Here is an 18,812-nt window from a genome sequence, read left to right on the forward strand (position 1 = left end):
AGTTCAAGGCAGGCCTCAGCAACTTGGCCAGAACCTAAGCAACTTAATGAGACTCTGTATCAAAATAAAAACTAAAAAACACTGGAGATGTAGCTCAGTGGTACAGAAAACAAATAAAATGGTGGTAGATTTAAACCTACATTATTTAGTAATTCAGCGAATATACAGGGAAGAGTATGTGCCTGTACTTGCATTTTTTAAAATTGTGGGTGGACACAATACCTTTATTTTATTTTTTATGTGGTGCTGAGTATCAAACCCAGCGCCTCATGCACACTAGGTGAGTGCACTACCACTGAGCCACAACCCTAGCCCTACTTGGACAAAAGCAGCATCTCATGACAATAACTTATTCTGAAATTTATTTCTTGCTTCAAAAGACATGTTTCTTCTCCATTCTAATCCATAAATACACCTATTTTAACATAAAAGTCAGTTCATGATGTTTACCATATCATTTTTTTTTTTTTTTTTTTTTTTTTTTTTTGGCTGTTGGTGTTGGAGGATAAACCCACAGGTGATCTACCATGGAGCTACATCCCTTTCCCTCTTTTAAGATTTGCTTTAAGAGTAGGTCTGTGCAAAATTACCCAGCCAAGCCTCGAGTTTGGGATCCTCCTGCCTGAATCTCCCGAGTAGGTAGGCTGAGAGACAGGCACTACCGCGCCCGGCTTAATTCATAATAAAATACGTATTTTAATATAAAATTAGGTACGTTGTCTCTCTCCTCCCCTGGTCAACCTTCAAATAAAATTGATGCTTTAGAAAGGTTCCCTTTTATTATCAATTTACAAATGCCTGACATGAGGTTTAAAGATTAGAAAAGATGCAATCCCAGTGACCCACATTCACACCCAGTCACAAATGGGATCAATAACTCACTCTCTTTGGACTCTCCTCAACCCTGCCTGGGGGTTCGCTTGTACACACAAGCACCCCAAAATCTGGGCTCTTCCCCATCGCTTCGTAAGTCGATCCGGGCTTCATCCTCACGCTCTGCGCTGTGCGAAGCGAGGTCTGGGCTCGGACCTCATCCCTTCTGCAGTGTGAGGGCGAGCCAGCAACTCCAGAAGTGTCTTAGAACCACTAAGACACCATTTTTTGGGTGTGTGTGGTGCTGGGGAATGAACCCCGGGCCTTGTGCATGCACGGCAAGCATTCTACTACTCAACTGTATCCCCGGCCCGCCAGACGTATCTTGGGCGCAGTCAGTGACTACATGGGCCAAGCCCGGGCTGCAAGCACAGAGGGATCATTCCCTTGGCGCTGGCTATGTCTTCGGCCTGGGACTACATTTCCCATAGGCCCTGAGTTTCGAAGCTACTTGCGCCGCGAATCGGCGTTACGTCGTCCTTCGGTCGTCCTACGGCAACGCAGCTGCCTGGGGTGAGTAGCACCCGTAGTGGCGGGCGCGCTCCTACTCTGATTCGCTTGTCGCCGGGCTCTGCGGAGACGCGGTAAATGGGAGCAAGTCCAGCTTTCGTCCTGAGAGGACTAGGAAGGCCTGCGCTAGGGCTCTGGACTACATTTCCCTGAGACCCCGAAGGTCGACCCCACGTGCTGCGGGATTTCAGGTTCCTCTTTATGGTTTGGCGGGACAGTTGGCTTAGCTGTCAGCTGCTGAACGGCATTTGGAATCCAGTGAACTTGGCCAGTTTGTACCCGATGGGAAGTAGGGAAAGGCTAGAGTGAGGAGTCTGGCTCCCGTCCTTTTGTGTTTGGAGCGAGCGGAAGAGAAAGAGAGGGAGAGATTATGATGGTTACTGTGTGTCTTCGTGGTGCGTGATTGTGACCTTGTGTGGTGATGACTCTGGGTTCCCAGAATGGGTATGTGATAGTGACTTCCTGACCGAGTTACACTGCGCATGAGAATGTGCAGAACCGGTGACTGTGGTTGGGACTCTGTAACTTTGTGTATGTTTCAACCCCGTATGTGCAGAAGTTGAAGGTCTGAGACTGGAGTGGGGCGCCTATGGCTTTACTGTTGCGACTGCGACTTGTGTGACCCCTCGGTATGTTTGTGTGAGAGAGAAACAGAGAGACGCCCTGAGTGGGATCCAAGTGGGTTGGAGTCACTAGGGTGAGTCAAGTAGATGCTATCCATTAACGAGTTGGTTACCAGGTGGTGCTTGTATAAGGCATATAATCAGGATCGTCTGTATTGAGGAAGTGGAAGGAAGTGGAGAACTAGTCAAGGGGACTAAGCCCTTCTTTTCGGTAAGAGAAAGTTACATCTATGTTAAAAATGAGGCTGGGGCTGTAGCTCAGCGACAGAGCGCTTGCCTCACATATGTGAGGCACTAGGTTCAACCCTTAGCACCTCATAAAAATAAATAAAATAAAGGCATGTTGTCCATCTACAACTACAAAATTTTTTTAAAAAATGGATGAGGGAACAAAAATTATAATAATTCACTACAACAAACTTAAGTATTAATTGTCTATCATGAATTAAAAATATAGAAAATGCAAGATTGTGACTTCAGGCAAAGGAGGCAGGAACTAATTAAAATCTATGTGAATGCTCAAAGTACCTTTTTATTTATTTATTTTTTGTGGTGTTGAGGATTGAACCAAGGACCTTGTGCATGCAAAGCAAACACTCTACCAACTGAGCTGTATATCCCTAGTCCCAGAGTACTTTTGAAAATAGGGGTGTTTTCTGTTCAGTGTTAAGTTGGAGAGATGTGGTATAGCTGACTCTTGATTACTCTCCTAAACCTTGACTAGAATTATACTGATAAAAAATTGAAGGAAATAGTCTTCAGTAAATACAGAAAAATAAAATTACAGCCCTGTGGTAACTTGGGCTTACTGCTTTTCCAGACTCTTTCGATCTGCATTTTTTTTAAATAGTTTTTTTTTTCTTTTTGTATTTAGTTTTGTAAGAACTTTTATTGTATTTATTGGTACATGGTGCTGAGAATTGAACCCAGTGCCTCACACGTGCTAGGCAAGTGCTCTATCACTGAGACACAACCTCAGCCCCTATCTGTATTTTTTTGTATAACATAATTGAGACCATATCGTGTTGGATGTTCTTTAATTACGTACTTTTTTTTCCCATATCATTAGCTATTATTTGCCACTGGATTTTTGAATACGTATAATTCCAAGCTGGAATAGTTTATAATCTACATGTGGTTTGAAACAGTATGTTGAACATTGCCTAAGCAGTTCTGGTATTTGCTGTCCACCTGCTATGACTGATCATCTTATCTTTCCTCTCCCTGTGACTGTGTATAGTTATTTTCTTGTACGCTGGATTTTACATCAGTGAACTACACTTCATTTCTTTTAAGAGCAAGCGGGGAAGCTCCAGAGAATGGGGAGAAAGGTGATGTGCTTGTGCACAGTGAGTAAGGGGGAACTTGGAAGCGGGAAGACTTGCGTGTGAAAGTTCAGCTACTCCACGTCCAGGCCTCAGTCATCTCATGTGATTGTTCTAATAGCCTCCTTACTCATCCCCCTTGTTCCTGTGTTGCACAACTAAAGTTTCTTAGGGGTTCAGGGTGTAGCTCAGTGGTAGAACACTTACTTGGCATGTGTGAAGCTCTGGGTTCTGTCCCCAGCACTGCAGGGGCCAGAGGGGAAGAAGTTTCTTCTTAACACAGCAGCCATGCTGATCCTTCCAAAATATGTCAGTTTATGCCACTCCTTCACTTAAAACTTTCCATGGCTTCCCTCCTCCTTCAGAGTAAAAACCAGTCTCTACAGTGGTCTGAGTCTCTGTTACCACTCTGCTCTGATCTAGCATTTTTTCTTCATTCTGCCTCTCTCTGTATTTGAGATTGCTGGTTCCCCTGCATGGAATTTTCTCACTCCTGCTATCTACATGGTTTAGTCCTTTGCTTCCTTCAAGGCTTTCTTCACATGTTACCAAACTGGAAAAGCCTTCCCTGAGAACATCTCAACAAACGCACAGTCCCTGTCCCCCTTACCATATATTTTTTTCTCCATAGTTTTTATCACCAATTTATATATTTATATCTGTTTTCCCCATTTACACCAAAATCGAAATTATATTTCAATGATATTCCACTGTGGTCCCTAACGGACAGGAAATGTGGCTTTTTTCATTATTGTATCAGTAGCGTGACAAGCTAGGCCTTGCTGTGTTAACAATGACCAAATATCAGTATTTTAACACAGAAAGTTTTCATTCATATTACATATCGGTCACAGAGCTTTGTACTTGTCTTCCTATGTGGTTGTGTGGCTAGATATTCAAGGCCTTGGAGTCTTTGTTATGGATTGGGTGACCGCTTAGATTTAGTTGTTTAAAATAGAGACCCGAGAAACCAAGAGAGATTTAATGTTATGAACTTGGTATGTGCATCTGGACGTCTGTGTGTAGATTCTGGATGTGTATAGGCATTCAAACTTGAGGTGTTCATTTTTAATTTAGGTTGTAAGCAGAGTAATGCTGCTTTAGGAAACTCTTGGGGTTTCAAGGGGAGAAGTATGTGGAGTGCTGTTATTGTACCCACCTGTAGTCCAGATTAACATTTTGAGATTAGGATAGAATATGTCTGAATTCCTCCTGCTGAGGTTTCTAGGCCCCTCTCAGTATTGAAGCTAATCTACCCAGACTGCATTCCATCTTGCTCCTCTTAGGTTCCCACATACTTGGGGAAGGCTAGGATTTGTTCTCATCAGTGTGTGTGTGTGAGTGAGTGTGTGTGTTTGAGGAGGGAAAAGTAGGGGTAGGCGGCATAGAAAGGATATTAGAAGGACAGCATAGAGTCATTTGAGTATATCTGGGCGCTTTTTAAATTTTTCTGTTTCCCCCACAGTTGCTTTTTGGGGATGCTGTACTTTTCCAAGAGAGGAATCCAGGGAAACACAACTCAGGTTCTGAGGTATGTGTTCAAAGTCAACTCCAGGTGAATTGATATATCTTCCTTGAAATATAGTTTTTTCCCTTATTTGTATGAACATTTATTTTCTTTATCTAGAAACTTCCTCGCTCAACTTGCCCATGAACCCATCTCAGATCTTCTCATTCTGTTAGGATTGTGCCCAGCAGCACAGTGTTGTCCCTTACTGTCCCACTCTTTGAAAGTGTGTCAGTGGGTGCAGTGCTTTATAATGGAGCCTGAGTGCATTCCCTCCAGGGAAATGGTTCAGATCCCAGATGAGACTTGGGGTTTAAGTAGCAGTGATTGTTGAGTGGGGTAAGCAGTCCCCACAAACATATTTATTTTTCTTAATTTTTGATTTCCCTTTTTAAGAAAGCATTTTATACTCTAAAAGAATAATAGAACATTTATATATGTAATACTGGAATAGTAAGCACTGTAGAAGTCCCTTTTGTGCCCTGCCATCCCCCTCAAAGAATAACATCCAAAGAAAGTGGTTTTTTTTTTTAACATTTAAAAAATTTTTTTGTAGTTGTAGATGGACAGCATGCCTTCATTTTATTTATTTTTATGTGGTGGTAAGGATTGAACCCAGTGCCTCACACACGCTAGGCAAGTGCTGTGCCACTGAGCTACTGCCCCAGTCCCAAAGAAAGTTTTATATTCATCATTCTGTTGCTCTTATAGTTGTTTTATGACATAGCTTTAAGAGGACATTATTAGATTTCTATATTTGGAAATTTTAAACAGGATTAGCATATATGCATTTTTAAGCACTGTAGACTCTTAAAGTTGTAAAGGAACTCAGATTTTGTTCAATCTAAGTATCCAAGATAATGGAATGGTTATGTCTTGTATTCCTAAGATGAAATACATAATCAGTTTTCAAAAGATTTTTCAGTAACTTGCTTTGTAAAGAAAAATGCATATGATTTCATCAAATAATGAAGATCCTTAGTATTTAGTATATTTTTAAATTATGCCAAACTCCTTTTATGTGCAGTAGAAGTTTTGTTTTAATTTTTGTAACTTATGTCTTCCTTTAATAGGAAAAAAGGGAAGAAAACAGCACATAAATATTAAAAGTTCATGATAAATCATAAATTGTATGTTGGATGTGTCCACTGTAAAATTTTTTCAGCTTTGCCATATGTTTGAAATTTTCTATAATAAAAATGGAAAGTCATGGATGAATGTTTAACAAAAAGACAGAGTAATTTGCCACACTAGAACTTGCTGTGTGTTTTTCTACCCTAGAAAAAAAATTTATTTGTAAAAAATAAATGTTTTATTCGTTCCTAACCCTAGCCATGGGATAGAGAGTGTCCCATTGTATAAAGGAGATTTGTCTTCAGCCTCAGGATTATTCCTGAGCATGGAGGTTCTTTGTTCTAGTCATGCTCATTTTACTCTGCTTCCCTCTGTATCCACTCTGCTCTTGCCCATTTGACCAATATATCTTCTCCATCCCTCAGCGTCCTTCTCCATCTCTTTCATATTAAAAATGTTTGTTTGGATTTCATCAGTATCACATGGGTTTGTCATTTCAGGAATTGGTAATGTTCAGGGACCTGGCTGTAGACTTCTCTCAGTAAAAGTAGGAGTGCTTGGCCCCTGCTCAGAGGGATTTATGTCGAGATTTGATGATAGACAACTACAGCAACCCAGTCTTACTCACTAAGGATATCGATTCCCAAATGACTTATGAATTTCGGGTGTGTCTTTCAATTGTCTGGGTGGGTGTCTACCTTCCTAGGTAATTGTTTTGTTCTTTGTAGACAAGGAAACAGGCAGGCTGCCCATTGTGGTCCCTTTATCTTCTCCATACTTTAGACCTTCATACCCTCTTGTCTTTCCTGTAGTTGCCTGTTTCCTTGAGGACTAAGGACTAAGTTTGATTCAGAAACAGCAGGAGTATATCTTTTTTTTTCTTGTAAACAGGACTCTCTACTCCTAAGCCTGATGTGATTTCCCTATTGGAGCAAGGCAAAGAACCATGGATGATTTCGAGGGACATTATGGAAGGATGGTGCCCAGGTAAGTAAGAATTTTGAACAGGTGGGCAGGCAGTGCCTTTAAGAATCAGCTGCTCAGGAAGGGAGAACCTCAGTGGTGTCTACTGAGGCATCTTCCTCAGAGGCCCAGTCAAGGGTGTGGGGAAGCATGCTGCTCATTTGTTATTCTTCGTACCTTTTATATGTATGTGTAAGTATGTATATATGTATAGGTATATGTACACAAAAACACTCTTATTTTAAATATTTTGTAGTAAAAACTACCCAGCTTATGTGAGGCAACCCCCAGTACCATAAAAATAAAACGAGACAAAACAACTTCAGACTATTAGTGAAACTAATATAGAAATAGGTTGGCCAGTTAGGATGCTGTGTTAGAAATTTACATACAAGAATAGGTTAGACCGGGTTAGCAAACTATGTATGGCCTATGGGCCAGTCATCTGTTATGATAAATAAAGTTTTATAGGAACATAGCTACACTCTCAATTAAATATTGTCTGTGACTGCTTTGGAGCAACAGTGGCCAAACTGAGTAGTTGCAATGAAGCCTGTATAGTTTACAAACCTAAAATATTTTCTTTTTACTATCTGGCCCTCTAAGAAAAATTTGCCAGGCTGGGCATGTAGCTTGTCTAGCACATATAAGGTCCAGGGTTTGATCCCTAGCACCATAAAAAAACAAAAAACAAAAAAACAAAAAAAAAAAAAAAAAAGAAAAAAAGAAAAGCTTGTCAATACCTATTTATTAAAAGAAGAAATGTTGAAAATGATTAATTCAGGATATTTTAAAAATGTTGAACCAATAGGATCAATGGCTGTTGGATATGTTAGCCTGCAGTACGATGGAGAGGGTAGAGCTAGGGATCATTAGCACATAGTTTATAAAGGTGTAAGATTGATGAGTAATTTGGTAAATAAGTGAAATACTGAGAGGAGAAGAGGCCCAAGGACTGTGTTCTGAGGTATACTTCCAGTTAGATGTACATTGGATTGACCAACAACCTTGTTTGCCCAAGAGTGGAGTTTTTTGGACACAAGACTTTTCAGCACTAAAACTAGAATACTCTCAGGCAAACCAAGGTACTTGGTCACCCCAGATGGTATCTTTTCTCTTTTTGATACTGGGGATTGAATCCAAGGAAACTGAACCCCTGAGTCACATGCCCAGTCCCATTTTAAATTTTGAGATAGGGTCTCACTAAGTTGCTTAGGTCCATGCTTAGGCTGGCTTTGAACTTGCAATCCTCTTGCCTTGACCTCCTGAGTCACTGGGATTATAGGCGTGTGCCACCTTGCCCAGCCCCAGATAGTATTTAAAAGGCAACTGAGAAGGACTGGTGAGTAAGGCTGGCAAGTCACATGCTGCTAGCAGAATGATAACTGGCCACTAGATTTAACAAAAGAGGGTTTGGGCCATATTAGAATGAATGATTTTTTTCAGTGGAGTTATGGTCGAAAGCCCAAGTGAAATGACTTTTAAGGAAAGTGGAAGAGAGTCTGAGAAATTTTACTGTTTTGGAATCTTCCTGCTCCCCCACCAAACAATGCAGACAAACCAAATAGGAGAGCAACTAAGAGGACAAAATATAAATCCACAGAGAACGTCTATATCAAAACTATGTGACTAATTATCCCTCTATGTCCTGTAAGAAGAATAATTGGAAATATACTGCCAGCCCAAGACCCTTTTGGTGTCTGGAACTTTGTGATGAAGTGGAAGCAAAGCAAGAGAGTATGTAACAGCTCTGAGAAGAAGATCACAGACTTACTCTCTGGAAAATTCAACAGTCCATTCCGAGGGCAGCAACTGAAAGTAGAGGGATTTTGCATCTTTTTATAGGCAGGTGAGTACAGGGTAAATGCCACCATCTAAAAGTATCTTAGCAGTCTGGGCTCCATAAACTCTTTTTTTGGCCGGGGGAAGGGCAAGTGCTAGGGATTGAACCCCGGGTGCTGTACTATGCACTACATTCCCAGCCCACCAAAGCCTTTTTTAAAATTTAAGCTAAGTTCCCATGGGGCACAGTGGTACATACCTGAAATCCCAGAGGCATGGGAGGCTGAGACAGGAGGACCTCAAGTTCCAGACCAGCTTCAGCAATTTAGTGAGACCCTAAGCAACTTAGTGAGACTGCCTCAAAATAAAAAAATAATAGAAGGACTGAGGATGTAGCTCAGTGGCCAAGTCCCCCTGGGTTCACTCCCCAGTACCAAAAAAATAAAATTTTATTTTAGATAAGGTCTGAAGGCTGGCCTTGAACTTGTGATCCTTCTGCTTCAGTCTCCTAAGTCACTGGGGTTGCATGCTTGTGCCACTGTGCTTGATTTGGGCCCCATAAACTCTTGAAATTAAACTATAGTTGCCTTTCAGAACACCTACCAAGAGGATACACTTCTGGGAGTAGAATCCAGATTGAACAGGACAGGAACAACAGGGGCAAAAAGAAGAAGAACTAGATAAACGTTCAGGAGGGGAAGTAGAAGAATCACCACTCTTTAGGATATGTTAGAGACTATACTTAGGTTTACTTCATAGAAATCACAGAGAGGGAGCTCTAATGCCATGAAGCTACGGAAGCTATCCTGGCCTAACCCATCCTTCTAAAAGTAGCACAATGCTCCATTTCAATAAAAATTGAGTAGGAGAATTAAGATAGATTACAAACTGGGTGTCTGGTGATGCATGCCTGTAATCCCAGTGGCTCAGGAGACTGAGGCAAGAGGATCGCAAGTTCAAAGCCAGCCTCAGCAATTTAGGAAGGCCCTAAGCAACTTAGTGAGCCCTTATCTTAAAATTAAAAAAGGCTTAGGGATATAGCTCAGTAGTAAAGCACCTCTGTGTTTAATCCCCACTATCCCTCCTGCCACACTATTTTTTTAAAATGGATTACAAAAATGTATTTAGTTACCATATGACCCAGCAGTATCATTTCTGGATGTATATCTTAAAGAATTGGAAAACTGTGTCTCAAAGAAATATTCATATGTACATTGATAGAATTATTCACAGTAACTAAAAGGTGGAAGCAACCCAAATGTTTAGCAATGGATGAACAGATAAACAAAATGTTGTAGATACATATAATAGAATATTAGCCTTAAAAAAAATAAAATTCTAATTCATGCTACAACAGGGATGAAGCTTAAGGATACAATGTTAAACAAAGGAAGACAGTCTCAAAAGACAAATAGGTATGATCTCACTTAGATGAGCATTATCTGGAATAGTTAAGCTCATAGAAACTGCAGACAGAATGATACCAGAGGCTGGGTGGAGGTGGAAATGGAAAGTTGTTGAATGAATACAGAGTTTCAGTTTTGCCAAATGAAAGAGTTGTGGAAATTGCACAACAACGTGAATGTACTTAACACCATTGCATCATACTTTTAAAAAATGATTTCAGGCGGTAAATTTTGTGACATTTGAATAAAGAAAAAAGAAAGCTGGGGCAGAAAAAGCCGTTAATGCAAATGAAGACAGGAAAGTGGACCTCAATCCAAACATATCAACAATTACAATAAATGCAAATGGTGTAAACATATCAAATCAAAGATTTCCAAATGGATAAATATACAAGATCAAATTATATGCTGTCTATAAGAAACTCACCTCAAATATTGGTCAATTAAAAGTACAAGAATAGAAAGAGGTATAGCATGCAGACACTATAAAAAAGATGGGCAAAGTTGTTATATTAACATCAAACATATTTCAAAGAAAGATGATCACCATGATAAAGTCGGACATTACACACCCTGAAGAGTCAGTTCATTGAAAAGACATAGCATTCCTAAACCTTTATGTACCTAATAACAGATTCAAGGCCAGGAAACAAAAGTGAGAGAAAGGAAAGGAGAAACAGATAAACCCACCATGTTAACTGAAGACTTCAACATGCTTCTCTCAGTAATTGATAAAACTACTGGATGAAAAAGTCAGCAAGTAAATGGAAGAACTGAGCAACACCATTATGTGACTGAATGTAATTGACGTTTGTAGTACAATTTGCCCAACAATATTAGAGTCCTAACTCTTCTCAAGCGTATATTGAATGTTCTTCAAAGTATCATGAAGCAAATCTTAAAAATGTAAGGAACTGGGGCTCGGGTTATTGCTAAGTTGGTAGAGTGCCTGCCTTGCATGCACAAGGCCCTGGGTTCAATCTCCAGCACCACAAAAAAAAAAAAAAAAAAAAAAAAAAAAAGTGAAGAACTGAAATAATACATTGTATGTTCTCTGACCATAATGGTATTAAATTAGAAATCAATTAACAGAAGGATAAAGTTAAACCCTCCAATCATATAGACAATAAACAATACATTTCTGAGTAATGCATGAGTCGTGTATTACTTTCTTCATTTGAGGAAGAAGATTTGACAGTAAAAGACTTGGATACTTCATCAGAGAATGACAAATAAACACAAAAGAAATGTGTTTGGCATCATTAGCTATTGGAGAAATATAAGTTAAAACCATGATAAAATGCCATTAAAAATAACAAGTAACTATAGAATGGCTAAAATCAAATACTGCCAATACCAAGTGATAGCAAGGATATCGAGCTACTGGAATGCACACATTGCAAAATAGTACAACCACTTTGGCAGAGTTTGGAAATTTCTTTTGAACTTAAATATTGTATAACCCAGGGAAATGAAAAACATTCTCAGAACAACCTGTACATGGACATCTGTAGCAGTTCTGTTCATGATTGCCCCAAACTGAAAACAACCCAGATGTCCTTGAACAAGTGCATGGCACATCCATTCAATGGGATGTCATTCATCATTAAAAAGGAATAAGCCATCAACACCTGCACACAAGCAAGCCATATCCACAGATGGATCTCAAGAGCATTATACTGAAGGGGAATAAATCTCTGAAGATTATATACTATATGATTCCATTTATATTACAATCTAGAAATGAAAAAAATTATAGTAATGGAGAAAAGATCAGTTGTTTACCAGAGGTTAGGAACAAGGAAAGAGAGTGACTGTAAAGGGATGACATGAAGCAGTTTATTGGTTGATGGAACTATTCTGAGTAATGGTGGTTACATGAATCTCTACATGTATCAAAATTCATACCATGGCACTGGAAAACTTTGTGTGTGTGTGTGTGTGTGGTATTGGGGATTGAACCAAGGGCAGTCTACAGTGAGCTACATCCTTTGCCTCTATTTTTTTTTTTTTTATTAATTTTGAGACAAAGTCTCACTCAAGTTTCTCAGGCTGGGAACTGAAGATATAGCTCAGTTGGTAGAGTGCTTTCCTTGCAAGCACAAGGCCCTGGGTTCAATCCCCAGTACCGCCAGAAAAAAAAAAAAAAAGGTTTCTCGAGCTAACCTTGAACTTGGGTCTTTCTGCCACAGCCTTCCATTGGCTGTGATTACTTGCATGTCCCAACGTACCTGGCAGATTCCTGTTAATTTTAAAAAATTAAAGCAATAGAAAAATATCATGGTTGAACTTTGTACAAAATTATAAGGTTAAAGAGAATGAAGAACAAAATGACATTCCTATAGGTAATGAGCAGCACATAGCAAGTCATAATGTTTCAAAACTAGCTCAAGACCAGGCACAGGGGCAAATAGGAAGAAAAGACCAAGAGGACAACAGGTATTAGCAAATATATTAGGGTAGAGAAGATTATTAGATAAAAAATTCTGAACTTGACTAAATATGAAAAGATACATTCCAAAATAGAGAATGAGTAAGATACATAAGATTGTGTGTATATGAATTATATATATTATTTATATAAATTGTATATATAATTATATAAATCATATATATATCTATAAAAGATATGGGCTGGGATTGTGGCTCAGTGGTAGAGCGCTTGCCTAGCATGTGCGAGGCACTGGGTTCAACTGTGAGCACCACATAGAAATAAATGAATAAAATGAAGGTCTATCAACATCTAAAAAAATTAAAAGATATGAATGTGTGCACATTCAAGTGTTTATGTGTTCTTAAATATAAAGGAGAAAACTGAGGCCAGACACTGATTATTGTCAAAATATACTGACTGCTATGTATCTGTAACAAATGATGTTGTATTTTTTTTAAGCCTTAAAAATTAAACTGTGGGTGATAGAAAGGAAGAGACTTTCCTTTGGCTATATTTTGTAGATTTGAGATGAACTATGTAAATATCTTATGCAATTATAAAACAAAATTAAATTTAGGAAAATCCCTAAAATCAAAATAGAAATGCAGTGATTCAATCTAAATATGTATCCATTGGTTATATATCCTTAAATTTGTAAGAAGCCACAAATAAAACCTTATACTATTTTATCATATTAAGTGGTAGCAGTGCTATATTGTTCTGAGAATGTTATGTGTTCCTGGGGGATAAAAAGAAATGAGCAATTTAGTTGGAATCTTTTGGTACCTAAGACTCAGTACATACAGACAAAGGAAATACAGATCAATAACATGAAGTAAAAATTCTGTAGTCCTTAATATGAATTGGAAGTATATTATTTTGAACTCAAGCTCTATTTTATCTTTCACTATATATTATACAGGTTAAGAGATTTAGAGATATTATTTAGTCTCATGTATAGACCTCATCTAGATCCTAATTTAGACAAACAGAAAAATACACTCTGTGAATTTTTTTTTTTTTTTTTTATTTTTTTTTTTGCGGTGCTGGGGATTGAACCCAGGGCCCTTTCCTTGTAAGGCAAGCACTTTACCAACTGAGCTATCTCCCCAGCCCCGTCTGTGAATATTTAGATATGATTATTATTATACTTTTGCAAAAAATTCTTGTCTTAGAGATTCATGCTGAAATATTTACAGATGAAATATGATGCCTGGAATTTGCTTCAGTATAATCTGTGGAGTTGGCTATGATGAGTGGATGGATAAGATTGTCCTCAACTGGGTGCGGTGGTGCAAGCCTATAATGCCAGCAGCTCTGGAGACTGAGGCAGGATGATCGAGAGTTCAAAGCCAGCCTCAGCAAAAGCAAGGCACTAGACAACTCGGTAAGACCTTGTCTTTAAATAAAATACAAAATAGGGCTGGGGATGTGGCTCAATGGTCAAGTGCCTGTGAGTTCAATCCCCGGTTACCCCCCCCACAACAACAAAAAAAGATTGTCCTTAAGTTGATAATTGTTGAAGCTCAGTGAGTGTTACATTGGTTTTTCCTCCTTTCTTTTGTGTGGTGAACTATTTTAAATCTGAAAAAAACAAAAAAACAAAAAACCAGGAACTCAGTGAGGCAATGCGTGAATTGTGAGGAGAGATAACTGGTGTTAACTTTACATAGCCCCTCTAATCTGTTATAATGCTCTGTGGGGAACGGGCATGTAGTTTTCTAGGAAGTCCACATATAGTGGTCTTAGAAAGGAGGGAAAAGGAAACTTTGAGAATGGGCATGAGAAACTACAGAAGGAAGACTGAATAATACTACACATTCATGAAAAGGCACCTCACTACAGTGGGTGAAATAAGGGTGAAAAGATAATTATGACTTTATATAAGTGGCAGTGATAGAGGTATATGGATGGATGGTTAGGTATATATATCATATTTTCATTTGCATCATTTAGTAATTTAGCTTTAGTTTAATCTACGTTTAGTTTTGATTTTTTTTAGTCTGCAAGAGATGAAGTAAATGTATCTTGTGAGTGATATGGGAGAAATTAAACAGGAACACATGGTCAGAATTATTCTGTAATTGTGAGCACAAATGATTACAATAAATTTATTTATTTTATGGTACTGGTGATTGAACCCGGGTGTGCTTAACGACTGAGTCATACCCCCAGCCCTTTTTTTTGGGGGGGGGTACCTGGGATTGAACTCAGGAGCACTCAACCACTGAGCCACATCCTCAGCCCTATTTTGTACTTTATTTAGAGACAGGGTCTCACTGAGTTACTTAGTGCATCACTGTTGCTGAGGCTGGCTTTGAACTTGAGATCCTCCTGCCTCAGTCTACGGAGCTGCTGGGATTACAGGCATGCACCACTGTACTTGATCTTTTTTAAAGTTTGAGACAGTATCTCACTGAGTTGCTTAGGTCCTTGCTTAGTTGCTGAGGCTGGCTTTGAACTTGCGATTGTTCTTTATAAGCAAGGTGTTAGTAATTCTGTGTCTAGTGAAACAACCATTTTTCCTCTTTTTTTTTTTTTTTTTTTTTTTTGGTGGGGCCGGGAATTAAACCCAGGGACTCATGAATGCTAGGCAAGCACTTTATGACTGATGTACATCCCCAGCTGTAGCCATTGTTCTTGCTCTTTAAGATAAATAAAAGGTTACATATCAATAAATTAATGATTGCATAATTTTCATTTTTATTATTTTTTTGAACCCAGAGGTGATTCACCACTGAACTACATTTCCAGCCTTTTAATTTTTTATTTTGAGACAGTAGTTTCGCTGAATTGCTGAGGGTCTTGCTGAGTTGCTGAGGCTGGTCTTGAACTTGTGATCCTCATGCCTTAGCCTCTCAAGTTGCGGGGACTGCAGGGATTGCAGTTGTGTGCCACTATTCCTGGAGATCGTATGATTTTTAAATCCAGAAAATTGCAATAAGAGAGAAGATACTTAGATTAGATAGAGAATAAAGTGATGAACTTGGTGAGGGCTGTCTAGCCTAGACTTTCTAAGGAAATAACTTTTTATCTGAGACATGATGCGAAACCAGCTAGCCAAAGAACTCGGTTTAGAGAATTTCTAGCAAATTGAGCAGTTGATGGAAAACTTTGGAAAGGTAAAAGACTTGTCTTATTTCAGATATTTGAAGAATACTATTTGGTCTATAATGAACAGTGGGGAAAGCAAGTCAAGAAATGTTGGATAAGATTTTGACTGAGATATGCTGAAAGGAAAGGTTATGGACAATATCATGAATTATGGTAGTGTTTGGATTTTATTCTACGTGCACAGAGTACCTAAATAGTCTGGCTATTGCACACAGCCTCTGCCAGCAAAACCTTAATTGAGTCCAGCTGTCACTATGTATCTAGATATAGGACTATACTGATGACTTTCTTAGGTTAGGAGACTGACTAGATGCCGACATAGGACAGATTACTTATCACTGTACTTATTTCTGCAGCAGTCTTTGACAACCTCAGCCTTTATTGTTGAGTCCTCCCTTGGGTGGCTTCTCATCACTCCTTATAGCAGCAGATAGGGTGAACTGTTTATCCATTGTCCCTCACTCATCCTTCCTTACTGACAGCTCCAATTTTAATTGAGATGTCCACGTTCCCGACTAGAGTATATTTCCTTACCTCTCTTGAAGCTACTCAAGTATACGTACATGACAGTGTGGCCAGTGAGAGGGAAACCAAACATGCTATGTGCAACTTCCAGAAAGGTCCCTCAAAGTGAACACTTTGCCCTGATCACCACCTGCTGCCTTTGTGAAATAAGGAAACAAAAGCCTGAACACCACCTTGGGCCATGAGGTGACCTTGAGAACACAAGCCTCACAATAAGTGTGGCAAATAGGAGTGGGGGCCCTGATGCTCACCAAGAAAAAGCCCACCTTCAGAATTCTTATGTGCAGGAAGAACATGCCCTTGTATTTTAAGCAATGCACGTCAGGGGTTTTGTGTGTCTGTAGCCGTTCCTAACCTTGCGTGTCCTGACCCTGTGCCTGGCCCTCTGGCAAACTCTGTATGGGCATCACTGCAGATTCCCTGAGCATGTTCCATGGAGTCTGGACTCTTAGTAGCCAATTTTGCAAGTGAGACCTCAACACAGGAAGTCCCCTGCCTAAGGTGATTCAGATAAGGCAATGTTCCGACCGCTAAGTCAGTGATTCTCAGTTGTGGCTGCACATTAGAATTTCCCAGAGATTCATACTAAGACTAGTTATTTGGAAGTGTGATGAACATAAAAATATATACCCAGTCTCAGAGAAGACTCCCTTACCTTAAGATACTTAGAAAGGGGAAAAAGAGACTTTGCAGCGAAGTCTCACAGACACCCCCTTAACCTAGAGCTCCACATGAACACCAGTCGTGGGTGACATAGGATGCTGCAAGTACACAGCCCTCCTGTGGTGTTCCTGTCAAAGATGCAAGACCTCACCTACCTATGAGGAAACACTGGAAAAATAGATGGAAGAAGTAGAATAGTACTCAACTGGGATCCCCATATGTATATGGAAAGAGATAGTTTACACAGATGAAGAAAATACTGTCTTTTCAACAAAAAAGCCCTTGGTGGACTGAGAGTAGAACATTGTTAGACCATCCTCTCCACTTGCTACTCACCTAGGAAACCAAGGCAGGCTTGCGTCCCTGCTTGAGTGCACAATTCTTTTGTTAGTCACCACTGTTAGCATATAACAGTATTTATTAACCTACAAGTAAATTTACTTTAGACCTAATCCCTAGGTCCTCATGTGTCTGAACAGACATTCTGTAACCTTATCTAACCTGTTCCAGTTATTTTACGCTAATGTTTATCCTGAATGTAGTCTAAAAACCAACCAAACAAAAAGCAAAGAAGCTAAGCATAAATATAATTATTCAAGGCTACATTTCACAAAGTTCTGTTCAGATAAGGCATGATATATTTTACTTTTATGCCCCTTTCAAGTTTAAATTTTTTTTTTATCATGTCCTTTCCCTCATCATCCGATACTTTTTTTGCTCTGAAAGTATCTGCAAGTTCAGGACTGACAAGTATGATTACATGTACTGTCAACTGGCAACTGCTGTCCCTTTCTGCAGGCCAGAGGGGGCTGCTTAATGTTTTCAGTGTCAGATGCTTGAACCATGAACTGTTTTCCTGGTTCCTCCTATGTTCAATGAGTAAAAAGGCTTTTAAAATTTTCTGAATTTTATTAGACTTCATACATACAGTAAATGCTAGTTATAAGTACTTCTTCCCAAGAAGGATCTAACATGGTTCAGATTGCTATTGAACTTCATATGTTCATGGATAAGATGCTGTTAAAGTTACTATCTTAGATTTCTGATTCTCAAATATAAAAATCTTTCCAGTGATTGATCTTGGAATTTTCAGAGAACAACATTTCCTTTGAGATAGGTTAAGGTATAAGAGGGTTATTTTATATGAAAAATATTTTTCATAATTCTCTCTACTGTGATTACTAAATTCTCAAATTCTACCCACCTGTTTCTCTTCTAACATCCCTTTCTTCTGTGTGAATTCTTTGATGTTAAAAGTGTCCCTAAAATTGACATCTATAGTATTCACCTGTAATTTGAATTGTTCTGTTTTGTGTAGGACTTGAGCAACAAAAGGCCTTTCTACATTTAGTGCATTCACACAGACAAAACAGCCTCTCACTATTATTAAATTATAAGATTTTTTTTAACAAAAATTCTCTATTTGAATGACTGCTAAAAACTTTTCTACATTGACTGTTGAAAACGGTCTCAAATGTTTAGCAATATCTCCCATAACTGAAAAGACTTAAGATATTCTCCTGGACAAAATAATTCCAGTGTTGAATATACACCAAAAACATAACAAGAATAATTATGGCATTATTTTTATTATAACACAAAATTATAAAAATACAAATATCCATCAATAGGATAAATAGCAGTATATTCTTAAAATGGAGTAGTATACAAAATGAATGTATACTACTGCCACATGGAATACTATACCAATCTTAAAATGTTCAGTAAAGCAAAGCAGAACATGAATTCATGGTGTCTAAATAAAAATATATATAAATAAAATTTGAAAGCATGCATAAACTAGTTTAATGAGGTTATAAGCTAGGGAAGTGGTAATTTTTTTTTTTTTTTGTAGAAGTGGTAATCTTTGGGGAAGTAAAAACTACTTTTTATTATATAGACTGAAAAAATTCATATTTTTAAAAATTTTAATGGAGATCAATGCTGATACCATTTTGTAATTTACTTCTACATGTATTGTATTTTTAAATAAAGCCTTTGAGTCAGCAGGTA

General features: G+C 38.6%; 1 long non-coding RNA gene across 5 annotated transcripts; it reads left to right on the plus strand.

The window, feature by feature from the left end:
• Nucleotides 1–1,392: 1,392 nt before the first annotated feature.
• LOC124966437 (uncharacterized) lies at nt 1,393–12,056 on the plus strand. Of its 5 annotated transcripts, none has more exons than XR_007105336.1 (5): nt 1,393–1,574; nt 4,797–4,862; nt 6,804–6,899; nt 8,531–8,724; nt 10,698–12,056. It is a non-coding gene; the product is annotated as an uncharacterized LOC124966437 (long non-coding RNA). The 5 variants fall into 5 exon arrangements; XR_007105337.1 differs by having other exon boundaries at nt 11,246–12,056; XR_007105339.1 differs by lacking the exon at nt 10,698–12,056 and adding an exon at nt 9,252–9,383.
• The last annotated feature ends 6,756 nt before the right edge of the window (nt 12,057–18,812 follow it).

The sequence above is a fragment of the Sciurus carolinensis genome, chromosome 16 (genome assembly GCF_902686445.1).
Source record: "Sciurus carolinensis chromosome 16, mSciCar1.2, whole genome shotgun sequence".
In the NCBI taxonomy this organism is placed as follows: domain Eukaryota; kingdom Metazoa; phylum Chordata; class Mammalia; order Rodentia; family Sciuridae; genus Sciurus; species Sciurus carolinensis.